Source organism: Oncorhynchus mykiss, chromosome 24 (assembly GCF_013265735.2).
Source record: "Oncorhynchus mykiss isolate Arlee chromosome 24, USDA_OmykA_1.1, whole genome shotgun sequence".
NCBI lineage: Eukaryota > Metazoa > Chordata > Actinopteri > Salmoniformes > Salmonidae > Oncorhynchus > Oncorhynchus mykiss.
The window spans coordinates 36,519,090-36,535,720 of record NC_048588.1 but is presented as its reverse complement, the minus strand read 5'-3'; positions in this window follow the sequence as shown (position 1 = coordinate 36,535,720).

Sequence of the window (16,631 nt, the reverse complement as noted above, 5' to 3'; positions counted from 1 at the left end):
ATCAGTTTCCCCATGTCAGCCTCACAGCAGGAACACCAGTTTCCCCATCAGCCTCACAGCAGGAACATCAGTTTCCCCATGTCAGCCTCACAGCAGGAACACCAGTTTCCCCATCAGCCTCACAGCAGGAACACCAGTTTCCCCATGTCAGCCTCACAGCAGGAACACCAGTTTCCCCATCAGCCTCACAGCAGGAACATCAGTTTCCCCATGTCAGCCTCACAGCAGGAACACCAGTTTCCCCATGTCAGCCTCACAGCAGGAACACCAGTTTCCCCATGTCAGCCTCACAGCAGGAACACCAGTTTCCCCATGTCAGCCTCACAGCAGGAACACCAGTTTCCCCATGTCAGCCTCACAGCAGGAACACCAGTTTCCCCAGGTCAGCCTCACAGCAGGAACACCAGTTTCCCCAGGTCAGCCTCACAGCAGGAACACCAGTTTCCCCAGGTCAGCCTCACAGCAGGAACCTCTTCAAGAAACACAAGACACAAAATGGCTCCCACTATCACCTCTATTCACAAAACAGGACAACAAGTTAATACAAACAGTGACACAGCAAGTCACAGAGATGAGGAGATTGACAATCAGATGTACTTTAAAGGGACTGTTCATGTGAGGACAAAGTGTAGAGGTCAACAAACAGAGGTACAAGAAAACAAAGGCCTCATTTAGTGGAGGAGAATGGTGCATGCTGGGTAATTAAAGGGGGGCTGTAGATCATGTAGCTAGTTTTGTGTGGTTAGATTTTTCCTCAACAACACCATACATTGTCTGACGGGTGACAAAGCCATTCTTGTGTTGCAGCAGCGCAATGGGGCTGTGTCCCCAATGCCACACAGTTCCCTATATAGTGCACTACTTTAGACCAGATCTCTATGGGGTCCTAGTAGAAAAAAGGGTACCATTTGGGACAAACGTTTAGCCTTTGGAGCTGTGGAACAATGTTCTTATAACGCATCTTGAAATCTCTGAGGAAAAATGTTACTTTTCATGATGGAGAAAATAGAAGCGTTTCCCCATTTTAGACAAACGAATAGAATAGCTCATTGAATTTTATTTTAACTAGGCAAGTCAGTTAAGAACAAATTCTTATTTCCAATGACGGCCTATGAACAGTGCAGGTTGAGAGTTACTGTTTGACAACATGAACTACTGTTTATTATCTATGCATGGTTACTTTAATAACTCCAACCAGGTTGGACTGCACTGTTCAGGGGCAGAACAACAGATTTGTACCTTGTCAGCTCGGGGATTCGAACTTGCAACCTTTCGGTTACTAGTCCAACGCTCTAACCACTCGGCTACCCTGCCGCCCCGAATGACAATAGCTGAGGTTTCTTTTTTTCCCCTCAAGATAATAATTGAATCCTATTAACAAAAATAAACTGTTTTTATGTGAAAAGAGTTACTGTTTGACAACATGAACTACTGTTTATTATCTATGCATGGTCACTTTAATAACTCTACCTATATGTACATATTACCTCAATTACCTCGACTAACCGGTGCCCCTGTATATAGTCTCATTACTAACCTGTACCCCCTGTATATAGTCTCAATACTAACCTGTACCCCTTGTATATAGTCTCATTACTAACCTGTACCCCCTGTATATAGTCTCATTACTAACCTGTACCCCTTGTATATAGTCTCATTACTAACCTGTACCCCTGTATATAGTCTCATTACTAACCTGTACCCCTGTATATAGTCTCATTACTGACCTGTACCCCTGTATATAGTCTCAATACTAACCTGTACCCCTTGTATATAGTCTCATTACTAACCTGTACCCCCTGTATATAGTCTCATTACTAACTTGTACCCCTGTATATAGTCTCATTACTAACCTGTACCCCTGTATATAGTCTCATTACTAACCTGTACCCCTGTATACAGTCTCATTACTAACCTGTACCCCTTGTATATAGTCTTATTACTAACCTGTACCCCCTGTATATAGTCTCATTACTAACCTGTACCCCTGTATATAGTCTCATTACTAACCTGTACCCCTGTATATAGTCTCATTACTAACCTGTACCCCCTGTATATAGCCTCATTAATAACCTGTACCCCCTGTATATAGTCTCATTACTAACCTGTACCCCTGTATATAGTCTCATTACTAACCTGTACCCCTGTATACAGTCTCATTACTAACCTGTACCCCTTGTATATAGTCTCATTACTAACCTGTACCCCCTGTATATAGTCTCATTACTAACCTGTGCCCCTGTATATAGTCTCATTACTAACCTGTACCCCTGTATACAGTCTCATTACTAACCTGTACCCCTTGTATATAGTCTCATTACTAACCTGTACCCCTGTATATAGTCTCATTACTAACCTGTACCCCTGTATATAGTCTCATTACTAACCTGTACCCCCTGTATATAGCCTTATTACTAACCTGTACCCCCTGTATATAGCCTCATTACTAACCTGTACCCCCTGTATATAGTCTCATTACTAACCTGTACCCCTATATATAGTCTCATTACTAACCTGTACCCCTGTCTATAGTCTCATTACTAACCTGTAACCCTGTATATAGCCTCATTACTAACCTGTACCCCCTGTATATAGTCTCATTACTAACCTGTACCCCTGTATATAGTCTCATTACTAACCTGTACCCCTGTATATAGTCTCATTACTAACCTGTACCCCCTGTATATAGCCTCATTACTAACCTGTACCCCCTGTATATAGCCTCATTACTAACCTGTACCCCCTGTATATAGTCTCATTACTAACCTGTACCCCTATATATAGTCTCATTACTAACCTGTACCCCTGTCTATAGTCTCATTACTAACCTGTAACCCTGTATATAGCCTCATTACTAACCTTTACCCACTGTATATAGTCTCATTACTAACCTGTACCCCTGTATATAGTCTCATTACTAACCTGTACCCCTGCATATAGTCTCATTACTAACCTGTACCCCTGTATATAGTCTCATTACTAACCTGTACCCCTGTATATAGTCTCATTACTAACCTGTACCCCTATATATAGTCTCATTACTAACCTGTACCCCTGTCTATAGTCTCATTACTAACCTGTAACCCTGTATATAGCCTCATTACTAACCTGTACCCCCTGTCTATAGTCTCATTACTAACCTGTAACCCTGTATATAGCCTCATTACTAACCTGTACCCCTGTATATAGTCTCATTACTAACCTGTACCCCTGTATATAGTCTCATTACTAACCTGTACCCCCTGTATATAGCCTCATTACTAACCTGTACCCCCTGTATATAGCCTCATTACTAACCTGTACCCCCTGTATATAGTCTCATTACTAACCTGTACCCCTATATATAGTCTCATTACTAACCTGTACCCCTGTCTATAGTCTCATTACTAACCTGTAACCCTGTATATAGCCTCATTACTAACCTGTACCCCCTGTATATAGTCTCATTACTAACCTGTACCCTGTATATAGTCTCATTACTAACCTGTACCCCTGCATATAGTCTCATTACTAACCTGTACCCCTATATATAGTCTCATTACTAACCTGTACCCCTGTCTATAGTCTCATTACTAACCTGTAACCCTGTATATAGCCTCATTACTAACCTGTACCCCCTGTCTATAGTCTCATTACTAACCTGTACCCCTGTATATAGTCTCATTACTAACCTGTACCCCTGCATATAGTCTCATTACTAACCTGTACCCCTATATATAGTCTCATTACTAACCTGTACCCCTGTCTATAGTCTCATTACTAACCTGTAACCCTGTATATAGCCTCATTACTAACCTGTACCCCCTGTCTATAGTCTCATTACTAACCTGTAACCCTGTATATAGTCTCATTACTAACCTGATCCCCCTGTATATAGCCTCATTACTAACCTGTACCCCCTGTATATAGCCTCATTACTAACCTGTACCCCCTGTATATAGTCTCATTACTAACCTGTACCCCTATATATAGTCTCATTACTAACCTGTACCCCTGTCTATAGTCTCATTACTAACCTGTAACCCTGTACATAGCCTCATTACTAACCTTTACCCCCTGTATATAGTCTCATTACTAACCTGTACCCCTGTATATAGTCTCATTACTAACCTGTACCCCTGCATATAGTCTCATTACTAACCTGTACCCCTGTATATAGTCTCATTACTAACCTGTACCCCTGTATATAGTCTCATTACTAACCTGTACCCCTATATATAGTCTCATTACTAACCTGTACCCCTGTCTATAGTCTCATTACTAACCTGTAACCCTGTATATAGCCTCATTACTAACCTGTACCCCCTGTCTATAGTCTCATTACTAACCTGTAACCCTGTATATAGCCTCATTACTAACCTGTACCCCTGTATATAGTCTCATTACTAACCTGTACCCCTGTATATAGTCTCATTACTAACCTGTACCCCCTGTATATAGCCTCATTACTAACCTGTACCCCCTGTATATAGCCTCATTACTAACCTGTACCCCCTGTATATAGTCTCATTACTAACCTGTACCCCTATATATAGTCTCATTACTAACCTGTACCCCTGTCTATAGTCTCATTACTAACCTGTAACCCTGTATATAGCCTCATTACTAACCTGTACCCCCTGTATATAGTCTCATTACTAACCTGTACCCCTGTATATAGTCTCATTACTAACCTGTACCCCTGCATATAGTCTCATTACTAACCTGTACCCCTATATATAGTCTCATTACTAACCTGTACCCCTGTCTATAGTCTCATTACTAACCTGTAACCCTGTATATAGCCTCATTACTAACCTGTACCCCCTGTCTATAGTCTCATTACTAACCTGTACCCCTGTATATAGTCTCATTACTAACCTGTACCCCTGTATATAGTCTCATTACTAACCTGTACCCCTATATATAGTCTCATTACTAACCTGTACCCCTGTCTATAGTCTCATTACTAACCTGTAACCCTGTATATAGCCTCATTACTAACCTGTACCCCCTGTCTATAGTCTCATTACTAACCTGTAACCCTGTATATAGTCTCATTACTAACCTGTACCCCTGTATATAACCTCACTTGTTATTTTACTGCTGCTCTTTAATTATTTGTTCCTTTTAATTATTATTCTTATTCATATTTTATTAACTGCGTTGCTGATTAAGGGCTTATAAGTAAGGGCTTATAAGTAAGGGCTTATAAGGGCTTATAAGGGCTTATAAGTAATGGCTTATAAGGGCTTATAAGGGCTTATAAGTAATGGCTTATAAGGGATTATAAGGGCTTATAAGTAATGGCGTATAAGGGCTTATAAGGGCTTATAAGTAAGGGCTTATAAGTAAGGGCTTATAAGGGCTTATAAGGGCTTATAAGTAAGGGCTTATAAGGGCTTATAAGGGCTTATAAGTAAGCATTTCACAGGGGTACCTGTTGTATTCGGCGCATGTGACTATTAACATTTGATTTGATACACTTTATACAGCCAATAAGCTGCAGTACAGGTCAGTTAGAGACACACAGTAAACTGCTGTTTCTAAGTCCTCAACTGCTCCCTATCGCATATATAGTGCGCACAAGTAGTACACTAAATAGGAAATACCATTTGGGATGCACTCTTTATCTCCCTTTCTTCCTTGGATCACTGGTCGCTGAGAGGTTCTCGTTATTTAAACCAGTCCCTCCCTCTGCCCTCACACAGGCCACTATGTTATTTAAGTAGGAGGGGTCGTAGAGACCAGCGGAGCTAAGAGGTGGGGGGGGGGGGGGGGGGGGGGTATCTACTGTGGGGATCTCAATGGTTCATAGTATCCATTTATGAACTTTGTCCCAAATGGCACCCTATTCCCTATGTAGTGCACACTACTTTTGACCAAGGCTCTGGTCAAACTGGTTAAAATTAGTGCACTATATAGGGAATAGGGTGCCATTTGGGATACTATCATGGTTCTTTAAACCAGTGGTCACCAACCTGGCGGTCGCGATCGACTGGTCGATCTCCAAGGCATTCCTAGTCGATCACCAAGCATTTCTGTAAAAAAACAACGATAAATCCTTGTGTTTCTGTTTGTTTTATTAGTTTTGTGCTGTTTGTGCTACATTAACTACTCTAACCTGCTACATTAATTACTCTAACCTGCTACATTAATTACCCTAACCTGCTACATTAATTATCCTAACCTGCTACATTAATTACCCTAACCTGATACATTAATTACTCTAACCTGCTACATTAATTACCCTAACCTGCTACATTAATTATCCTAACCTGCTACATTAATTATCCTAACCTGCTACATTAATTACCCTAACCTGCTATGTTAATTATCCTAACCTGCTACATTAATTACCCTAACCTGCTATGTTAATTATCCTAACCTGCTACGTTAATTATCCTAACCTGCTACATTAATTACCCTAACCTGCTATGTTAATTATCCTAACCTGCTACATTGATTACCCTATCCTGCTACATTAATTATCCTAACCTGCTACGTTAATTATCCTAACCTGCTACGTTAATTATCCTAACCTGCTACGTTAATTATCCTAACCTGCTACGTTAATTATCCCAACCTGCTACGTTAATTATCCTAACCTGCTACGTTAATTATCCTAACCTGCTACGTTAATTATCCTAACCTGCTACGTTAATTATCCTAACCTGCTACGTTAATTATCCTAACCTGCTACGTTAATTATCCCAACCTGCTACGTTAATTATCCTAACCTGCTACGTTAATTATCCTAACCTGCTACGTTAATTATCCTAACCTGCTACGTTAATTATCCTAACCTGCTACGTTAATTATCCTAACCTGCTACGTTAATTATCCTAACCTGCTACGTTAATTATCCTAACCTGCTACGTTAATTATCCTAACCTGCTACGTTAATTATCCTAACCTGCTACGTTAATTATCCTAACCTGCTACGTTAATTATCCTAACCTGCTACGTTAATTATCCTAACCTGCTACATTAATGATCCTATCCTCCTGCTACGTTAATTATCCTAACCTGCTACGAATTGTCAATTCTGGTCAATTCTGACATAAAGTGTATCTCATCTAGTCAAACCCCTGTAACTGTTAGCAGAGAGGAAGAGGCGAAGCGAGAGGGTTTTACTCCAACCCAAAAAATGTGTCCATGTTTAAGCAGATCATGAATTATTAAGCAAGTGAGGAGTTTTTGTATGGGGGCAATGAGAGTACGTTGAATTTAGTCAAGATAAACATGAATTGCTATTTTGATACGTAATGCTCATTTGATCTAATAGAAGTTTGGTAATGTTTAGGTTGTTAGTACTGATATAAGTGTGATGCAAGTGACAACCTGGCAACTTTGAAAAAAAAAAAAAAAACTTTATATCAGAGCTGTCCCTGTTGAAATTCGAGACAGTCTATGCATATTCATGAGGTTGATTAATTTGTAATACCTTTGCCATAGAATTCAGGCGGTTGACGCCAACCCCTCTCATCGAATATTGAACATCCCTCATCGAATATTCACCACCCCTCAATGAATATTCAAAGAATTTGATGGAGAAGAGACCACTCTTAGGAAGTTTTCCCATAACAAAGGGGTCGAATACTTATCTACTCAAGACATTTCATCTTTTAATTTTTTTCTTAATTTGTAAAAACGTTTAAAAAACTATTCCACTTTGACATTCTTGGGTATTGTGTGTGGGCCAGTGACAAACATAATCTAAATATATTCCATTTTAAATTCAGGTTGTAAGACAACAAAATGTGGGAAAACGTCCAGGGGTGTTGAAAACGTTCTTACGGCTCTGTAACTGCAGTTGTGAGAGAAGTTGTTCGCCATGTTTTGTGTTTTTTGGCAAGGGTTGTGCGACGTCACGCACCCAAGAAGGCTCAACCAATCACCCGACAGATATTATTGACTGCCTCCAGGGATAGACCCAGTCAGTCCCGTGTTAGCTAGAACCTCGCGACTCTGCCCGCCTGTGGGGGGGGTAAACAGCCTGTGGTTACCTAGGTTACCCCATCGGCTCACAGCAAAACACTTTTTCAAAACACAACGTTCTTGTCGTCTGCTTGTTTTAGGCAATTACAAAACTGCATTTTAGAATAAGGCTGTAACGTAACAAAATGTGAAGGAAAAAAATTCAGTGGTCTGAATATTTTCTTAAGGCACTTGTATTTGCTCTGGCTCTAATCAGCACTACTCCCTTATTCATCAACCTCACCTGCAGACAGACTCCCTAGAGATACCACTGTTAGAGAGACACAAGAACAGACAGAGAGGGAAAGAGAGGAGGGATGGAGGGACAAAGCACAGTAGAGGAGGGTTGCACCCCAAATTAAACCCTATTCCCTATGTAGTGCACTACAAGATCACTTCACTACATAAGGAATAGGGTGCCATTTGGGACGAATTTGAATGTGACGAGAGATTAGTATTTTTTTTATACCTTTATTTAACTAGGCAAGTCAGTTAAGAACAAATTCTTATTCTTAATGACGGGCTAGGAACAGTGGGTTAACCACCTTGTTCAGGGGAACAGTGGGTTAACCACCTTGTTCAGGGGAACAGTGGGCTAACCACCTTGTTCAGGGGAACAGTGGGCTAACCACCTTGTTCAGGGGAACAGTGGGCTAACCGCCTTGTTCAGGGGAACAGTGGGCTAACCGCCTTGTTCAGGGGAACAGTGGGCTAACCGCCTTGTTCAGGGGAACAGTGGGCTAACCGCCTTGTTCAGGGGAACAGTGGGCTAACCGCCTTGTTCAGGGGAACAGTGGGCTAACCGCCTTGTTCAGGGGAACAGTGGGCTAACCGCCTTGTTCAGGGGAACAGTGGGCTAACCGCCTTGTTCAGGGGAACAGTGGGCTAACCACCTTGTTCAGGGGAACAGTGGGCTAACCACCTTGTTCAGGGGCAGAACGACAAATTTTTACCTTGTCAGCTCTGGGATTCGATCCAGCAACCTTTCGGTTACTGGCCCAACGCTTTAACCACTAGATAACCTGCCGTGTTGGTGACAAGAACACTGTGTCTTAACATGCTTGTTAAGCGGAGCGACACCGGGGAACCCAAGAGCAGATTCAGATGAGGAAACAGGGATGAATGAAACCAAAATATTTATTGATACACAGGGAGATATGGAGTGCAGATCCGGGGAAGCTCGGTTGAGTTGCAGAAAAACCAGATGTGGAGACTGAGGTTGGAGTTGGATGAGTAGAACAGGGTAAACAGGTCCTGATGGGAATCCAAGGTAGTGGTGGTGAGGTGTGGAGACTGAGGTTGGAGTTGGATGGGTAGAACAGGGTAAACAGGTCCTGAGGGGAATCCAAGGTAGTGGTGGTGAGGTGTGGAGACTGAGGTTGGAGTTGGATGGGTAGAACAGGGTAAACAGGTCCTGAGGGGAATCCAAGGTAGTGGTGGTGAGGTGTGGAGACTGAGGTTGGAGTTGGATGGGTAGAACAGGGTAAACAGGTCCTGAGGGGAATCCAAGGTAGTGGTGGTGAGGTGTGGAGACTGAGGTTGGAGTTGGATGGGTAGAACAGGGTAAACAGGTCCTGAGGGGAATCCAAGGTAGTGGTGGTGAGGTGTGGAGACTGAGGTTGGAGTTGGATGGGTAGAACAGGGTAAACAGGTCCTGAGGGGAATCCAAGGTAGTGGTGGTGAGGTGTGGAGACTGAGGTTGGAGTTGGCTGAGTAGAACAGGGTAAACAGGTCCTGAGGGGAATCCAAGGCAGTGGTGGTGAGGTGTGGAGACTGAGGTTGGAGTTGGATGGGTAGAACAGGGTAAACAGGTCCTGAGGGGAATCCAAGGCAGTGGTGGTGAGATTGCTAACAGTGAGGTTTGGAAACAGCGCCCCTTGTGCCCAGTGCCAGTATTACTGAATATCACTGTACGGCACACGGTCGGTATAAAAGGTACGACAATCCGGACACCGCCCAAGCCCAGACAGCAGTCTGTTTCTGCCTGAGAATCATTTGCCTCTCAGTGCAACCAGGAGGCAGGTCAGAGGTCAACTGGTTAGACTGTCTCTGTCATCACAGCCCAGTCCTAATTATGTTTGACTCAACTCCTGGCTCACACGCACACACCTCACTCATCTTCTTGGCACACCAACACACACATCCACCAACACCCACCCACCCAACCAACCAACCAGACACACACACACACACACACACATCCCCCATATCAACTACGTTCCCGATGTGGAGGAATATACTCCTTTGGAGAAGACCAGTGTAAAGTACATGCTCCGGTCATAGGGTGAAGGACTTCTAACTGTGAGATGTCTCAACGACACTATCATGGATCTAAAAACAATAAATGGTCCTTTACTGAGGTGGTGCGGGTGTTTGATGAATTTACAGCGTTGTGTTACTGTGTTGTGCAAATGGTTGGAGTAATTATGTTACTATGCATGGAACTGGTTTAAACTGTTTGGCTAAGGTATCTAAGACACACGCACGCACGCACGCACGCACACACACACACCCCATTGTCTCAGACACACACTGAGATGGAGGAAATCTAGGACACCCAAAGGTAATTAGAGCTGCTAACTGTAAATTAACAATGGTGAGATCAGAAAATTATTTAGAAATATTTTATTTTAACGATGTATCAGGTGACAAGGATGTTTTTTTTCTATTAAAAATGGTGTTTATGTTTGTGTGGTTCAGTTGTACTGTCATTGTAGTTGGGGAGACAGAGTGTGTTCATTTTATTAAAAATAAATCAATAAAACTGGTCAAAACTGACCCTCACCCACCACCAGTCAAATTTATTGAAATAGAAAGTCATACTTTCAATATATTACTCTACTCCGCAACTTGTACAAAAAGGTTAGAGTTATTACACATGAAAGACTGATCCCTGATAAACTCCCCGATAACCTCAGATTGCTGCTGGTCACTACAAAGTCTGATTGGACTCAACATGGCCGCCCAGTATTTTATTTATAAATCCTAAGTCACACAATCAATCACAGTTTTTAAACATTTTTTTTTAATGAAATGGAGAGTGAGGTATTCAGATTCACGGTTATATTATTAATATAGTATAATATAAAGCACATCCACTGTTCCATTGTAGTCTTTAAAATCAAATAAAAAAGTTATATCACAAGGACAGACTACGTAAACAGCATCTGACCAAATTACGTGAGATTTGTGTTGATTCTTACAGTCAACAGCTATTAGCCAGGCATCTTGGGTAATCCAGGGATTAATGATTGTGACCTCTCTGGATCAGATCCTCTATGTGTGTATGTGTGGATTGAAGTAGGCTCACTGTGGAGATCAATAGGCTACAGTATCATATTCACATTGTCCTCGTGGGAGCAGTCTAAATGACTGGTCTATACGATCTGCAGCTCGTGGCTGTCTGAGAGTCCCCAGCTGGCCTTGTGTTCATTGAAGAGCTTGGCCAGGGATTTCATGTTATAGGCCATGATAGTGGTCCACCTCCTCCTGAGTGGGAGAAGGCCTCTTTGGCACTGGGATAGGACTACCCACTACAGTGGTGACCGGGCAGTGGTTAGGCATCCAGAACCAGCGTTCACCTACAAACAGACATGGGGAAAAGCTCATCATCTTCTTAAATAGTTGCTGTAACCTCCAGCCCACACTCCCTTCTAACAAGATCACCTGGCGGAACATATTGTTCTCCCCATACGAGTAGACGGGCACCAGGTTGGCCCCAAACTCCAGGGCCACCCGGAAGAAGCCTTTCCTCTGTTTCATAACCACAGTGTTGACCCCAGGCAGTCTCAACAGTGACTCAGCAGCGCCCCCTATCACCATCACCACCGTATTGCCTTGTTCACTATGAGACAGAAGGTGTTTGAGACTGGGCTTGCTGACGGGACAACAACCTGTGGCCATAGAAATCTCAGATCTTCACAAGTGAATAGAGCGTAGGGTTCAGAGGTCCATTTGAGATTGGGCCTGAGAGACACTTCTTCCTCTACGGGACAGTTCAATCAAACCCAAGCAGCAGCAATACACCCTGGGGCTTCCATTACCACAGCACATCAAGTGATTTATCCCTCAGTCAATGTGTTTCCCAATGAGCTTGTGCTCCTACGGCTCTTCTCTCTCTCTCTGTCGTCGTCTAAAACGTTTTGTTTATTTCTGTTTAATTCCCGGTTGGTCCCTGAGTAGCCTTTTTTTTTTTTTTTTACAACGTTCTTCGGAGGTTGTGTCATGGTCTCTTGGAGGTTTTGTCTCGTTCCTGGTTGGTCCCGGGACGTCACCTGATGGTCGTAAAGAAACGGCCGGGGTCTCTGACCTCTAACCTGTTGGTTCATGTCATTCTGATCTTCCTGCTTGGGATTTGAACTCACAACCTCTTGGTTAATTCTGATCTTCCATGCCATGTCATTAATATCATGTCTGTATTAATGACTGCCTTCACCAGCCTATTGAACTTCCTGCCTGTTCCTACACTGTCAACTTCAAAGTAAACCTCAGGTCGGTTAAAATAACACTGAAGAGAAAGGATTATATGTATCATAGTGACTCAGGAGTAACACTACAAATAGAATAACCCCAACAACAATATTTTGTTATTTGTTTCATTAGTCCATTGTCATCATAGTCCCAAAATCAATACAGCAGGTACGATGCATTTTGCATTAGGAGTAACCTGTACGTTGATAGATTTTGTGGAGAACTTGTTCTGCCCCTTGAACAAGGCAGTTAACCCCACTGTTCCTAGACCGTCATTGAAAATAAGAATTTGTTCTTAACCGACTCGCCTCGTTAAATAAAACATAAAAAAATTTAGCAGCAGATATGATTAGATAGATCTCATACAACTGTACGACAGTTTAGCCCTGCTATACAGCAATAGTTTCTAAAGGAATATAGCACATAAACTTAATCAATATGCATCTTACCTTTCAATTGTTCCATTGGAAGAAAGGTCCCAGAATTGATGGAATCTTATTTCTGGATCGTTTGGGGCTTCTTTGTGGATGAGGTGAAAAGTGTCCTCTTTTAAAAAGGGGATTTTGGCATCATTAGGTGGTCCACACACACGTTTGGGGACGGTATATTTATCTACAACTATGGTTTTGGAAGTCGGTATGGTTGGTATGGTCGGTATGGTCGGTAATGTCGGTATGGTTGTAAATCATATAGGGCCATCTAAAAACAATATGTTCCCAATATATTATGTGTGAATCTAAACTAACCCCATCTCCCCTTAACTAACCCCATCTCCCCTTAACTAACCCATCTCCCCTTAACTAACCCATCTCCCCTTAACTAAACCCATCTCCCCTTAACTAAACCCATCTCCCCTTAACTAACCCATCTCCCCTTAACTAACCCCATCTCCCCTTAACTAACCCCATCTCCCCTTAACTAACCCCATCTCCCCTTAACTAACCCCATTTAGCTTGATTGAATTGGGCACTCACCAATACTGGGGACTGGGGACATACGAGTACGTATGGACTGGATCTCATTAAGTCCACAGATTTAAATCTTCAGCAACGTAGCCAGGCAGCGGTGTTCCACTAAGCACATTCTCCACCAAACATAAACCCACATAAACCCTTATTCCATCCTGTCAAACTGAACACAGGTACGTGTAAATATCTTCATGGTTGAATCTTCCAGCTAGAACATGTAAACCAATAGATGCATAACTCATATGAACAACCGCCCGACTCGAAGACGGGCGCCACAAAGGAAACCATATAAGAAGGGCAGCGTACACCGTGAATCAAAGCCATGGTTTTCAGGCTTCAAGGCAGGTCCTACAGGCACACCTGGACTACTGTTCAGTCGTGTGGTCAGGTCCTACAGGCACACCTGGACTACTGTTAAGTAGTGTGGTCAGGTCCTACAGGCCCTTAGTTTTGTCACACCTGGACTACTGTTCTGTAGTGTGGTCAGGTCCTACAGGCACACCTGGACTACTGTTCAGTCGTGTGGTCAGGTCCTACAGGCACACCTGGACTACTGTTCAGTCGTGTGGTCAGGTCCTACAGGCCCTTAGTTTTGTCACACCTGGACTACTGTTCAGTCGTGTGGTCAGGTCCTACAGGCACACCTGGACTACTGTTCAGTAGTGTGGTCAGGTCCTACAGGCACACCTGGACTACTGTTCAGTAGTGTGGTCAGGTCCTACAGGCCCTTAGTTTTGTCACACCTGGACTACTGTTCAGTCGTGTGGTCAGGTCCTACAGGCCCTTAGTTTTGTCACACCTGGACTACTGTTCAGTAGTGTGGTCAGGTCCTACAGGCCCTTAGTTTTGTCACACCTGGACTACTGTTCAGTAGTGTGGTCAGGTCCTACAGGCCCTTAGTTTTGTCACACCTGGATACTGTTCAGTCGTGTGGTCAGGTCCTACAGGCACACCTGGACTACTGTTCAGTAGTGTGGTCAGGTCCTACAGGCCCTTAGTTTTGTCACACCTGGACTACTGTTCAGTAGTGTGGTCAGGTCCTACAGGCCCTTAGTTTTGTCACACCTGGACTACTGTTCAGTAGTGTGGTCAGGTCCTACAGGCCCTTAGTTTTGTCACACCTGGACTACTGTTCAGTCGTGTGGTCAGGTCCTACAGGCACACCTGGACTACTGTTCAGTAGTGTGGTCAGGTCCTACAGGCCCTTAGTTTTGTCACACCTGGACTACTGTTCAGTAGTGTGGTCAGGTCCTACAGGCCCTTAGTTTTGTCACACCTGGACTACTGTTCAGTAGTGTGGTCAGGTCCTACAGGCACACCTGGACTACTGTTCAGTAGTGTGGTCAGGTCCTACAGGCCCTTAGTTTTGTCACACCTGGACTACTGTTCAGTAGTGTGGTCAGGTCCTACAGGCCCTTAGTTTTGTCACATCTGGACTACTGTTCAGTCGTGTGGTCAGGTCCTACAGGCACACCTGGACTACTGTTCAGTAGTGTGGTCAGGTCCTACAGGCCCTTAGTTTTGTCACACCTGGACTACTGTTCTGTAGTGTGGTCAGGTCCTACAGGCACACCTGGACTACTGTTCAGTCGTGTGGTCAGGTCCTACAGGCACACCTGGACTACTGTTCAGTCGTGTGGTCAGGTCCTACAGGCCCTTAGTTTTGTCACACCTGGATACTGTTCAGTCGTGTGGTCAGGTCCTACAAGCACACCTGGACTACTGTTCAGTCGTGTGGTCAGGTCCTACAGGCCCTTAGTTTTGTCACACCTGGACTACTGTTCAGTAGTGTGGTCAGGTCCTACAGGCCCTTAGTTTTGTCACACCTGGACTACTGTTCAGTAGTGTGGTCAGGTCCTACAGGCACACCTGGACTACTGTTCTGTAGTGTGGTCAGGTCCTACAGGCCCTTAGTTTTGTCACACCTGGACTACTGTTCAGTCGTGTGGTCAGGTCCTACAGGCACACCTGGACTACTGTTCAGTAGTGTGGTCAGGTCCTACAGGCCCTTAGTTTTGTCACACCTGGACTACTGTTCAGTAGTGTGGTCAGGTCCTACAGGCCCTTAGTTTTGTCACACCTGGACTACTGTTCAGTAGTGTGGTCAGGTCCTACAGGCCCTTAGTTTTGTCACACCTGGACTACTGTTCAGTAGTGTGGTCAGGTCCTACAGGCCCTTAGTTTTGTCACACCTGGACTACTGTTCAGTAGTGTGGTCAGGTCCTACAGGCACACCTGGACTACTGTTCAGTAGTGTGGTCAGGTCCTACAGGCACACCTGGACTACTGTTCAGTAGTGTGGTCAGGTCCTACAGGCCCTTAGTTTTGTCACACCTGGACTACTGTTCAGTAGTGTGGTCAGGTCCTACAGGCACACCTGGACTACTGTTCAGTAGTGTGGTCAGGTCCTACAGGCCCTTAGTTTTGTCACACCTGGACTACTGTTCAGTCGTGTGGTCAGGTCCTACAGGCCCTTAGTTTTGTCACACCTGGACTACTGTTCAGTAGTGTGGTCAGGTCCTACAGGCCCTTAGTTTTGTCACACCTGGACTACTGTTCAGTCGTGTGGTCAGGTCCTACAGGCACACCTGGACTACTGTTCAGTCGTGTGGTCAGGTCCTACAGGCCCTTAGTTTTGTCACACCTGGATACTGTTCAGTCGTGTGGTCAGGTCCTACAGGCACACCTGGACTACTGTTCAGTAGTGTGGTCAGGTCCTACAGGCCCTTAGTTTTGTCACACCTGGACTACTGTTCAGTAGTGTGGTCAGGTCCTACAGGCCCTTAGTTTTGTCACACCTGGACTACTGTTCAGTAGTGTGGTCAGGTCCTACAGGCCCTTAGTTTTGTCACACCTGGACTACTGTTCAGTAGTGTGGTCAGGTCCTACAGGCACACCTGGACTACTGTTCAGTAGTGTGGTCAGGTCCTACAGGCCCTTAGTTTTGTCACACCTGGACTACTGTTCAGTCGTGTGGTCAGGTCCTACAGGCCCTTAGTTTTGTCACACCTGGACTACTGTTCAGTAGTGTGGTCAGGTCCTACAGGCCCTTAGTTTTGTCACACCTGGACTACTGTTCAGTCGTGTGGTCAGGTCCTACAGGCACACCTGGACTACTGTTCAGTAGTGTGGTCAGGTCCTACAGGCACACCTGGACTACTGTTCAGTAGTGTGGTCAGGTCCTACAGGCCCTTAGTTTTGTCACACCTGGACTACTGTTCAGTCGTGTGGTCA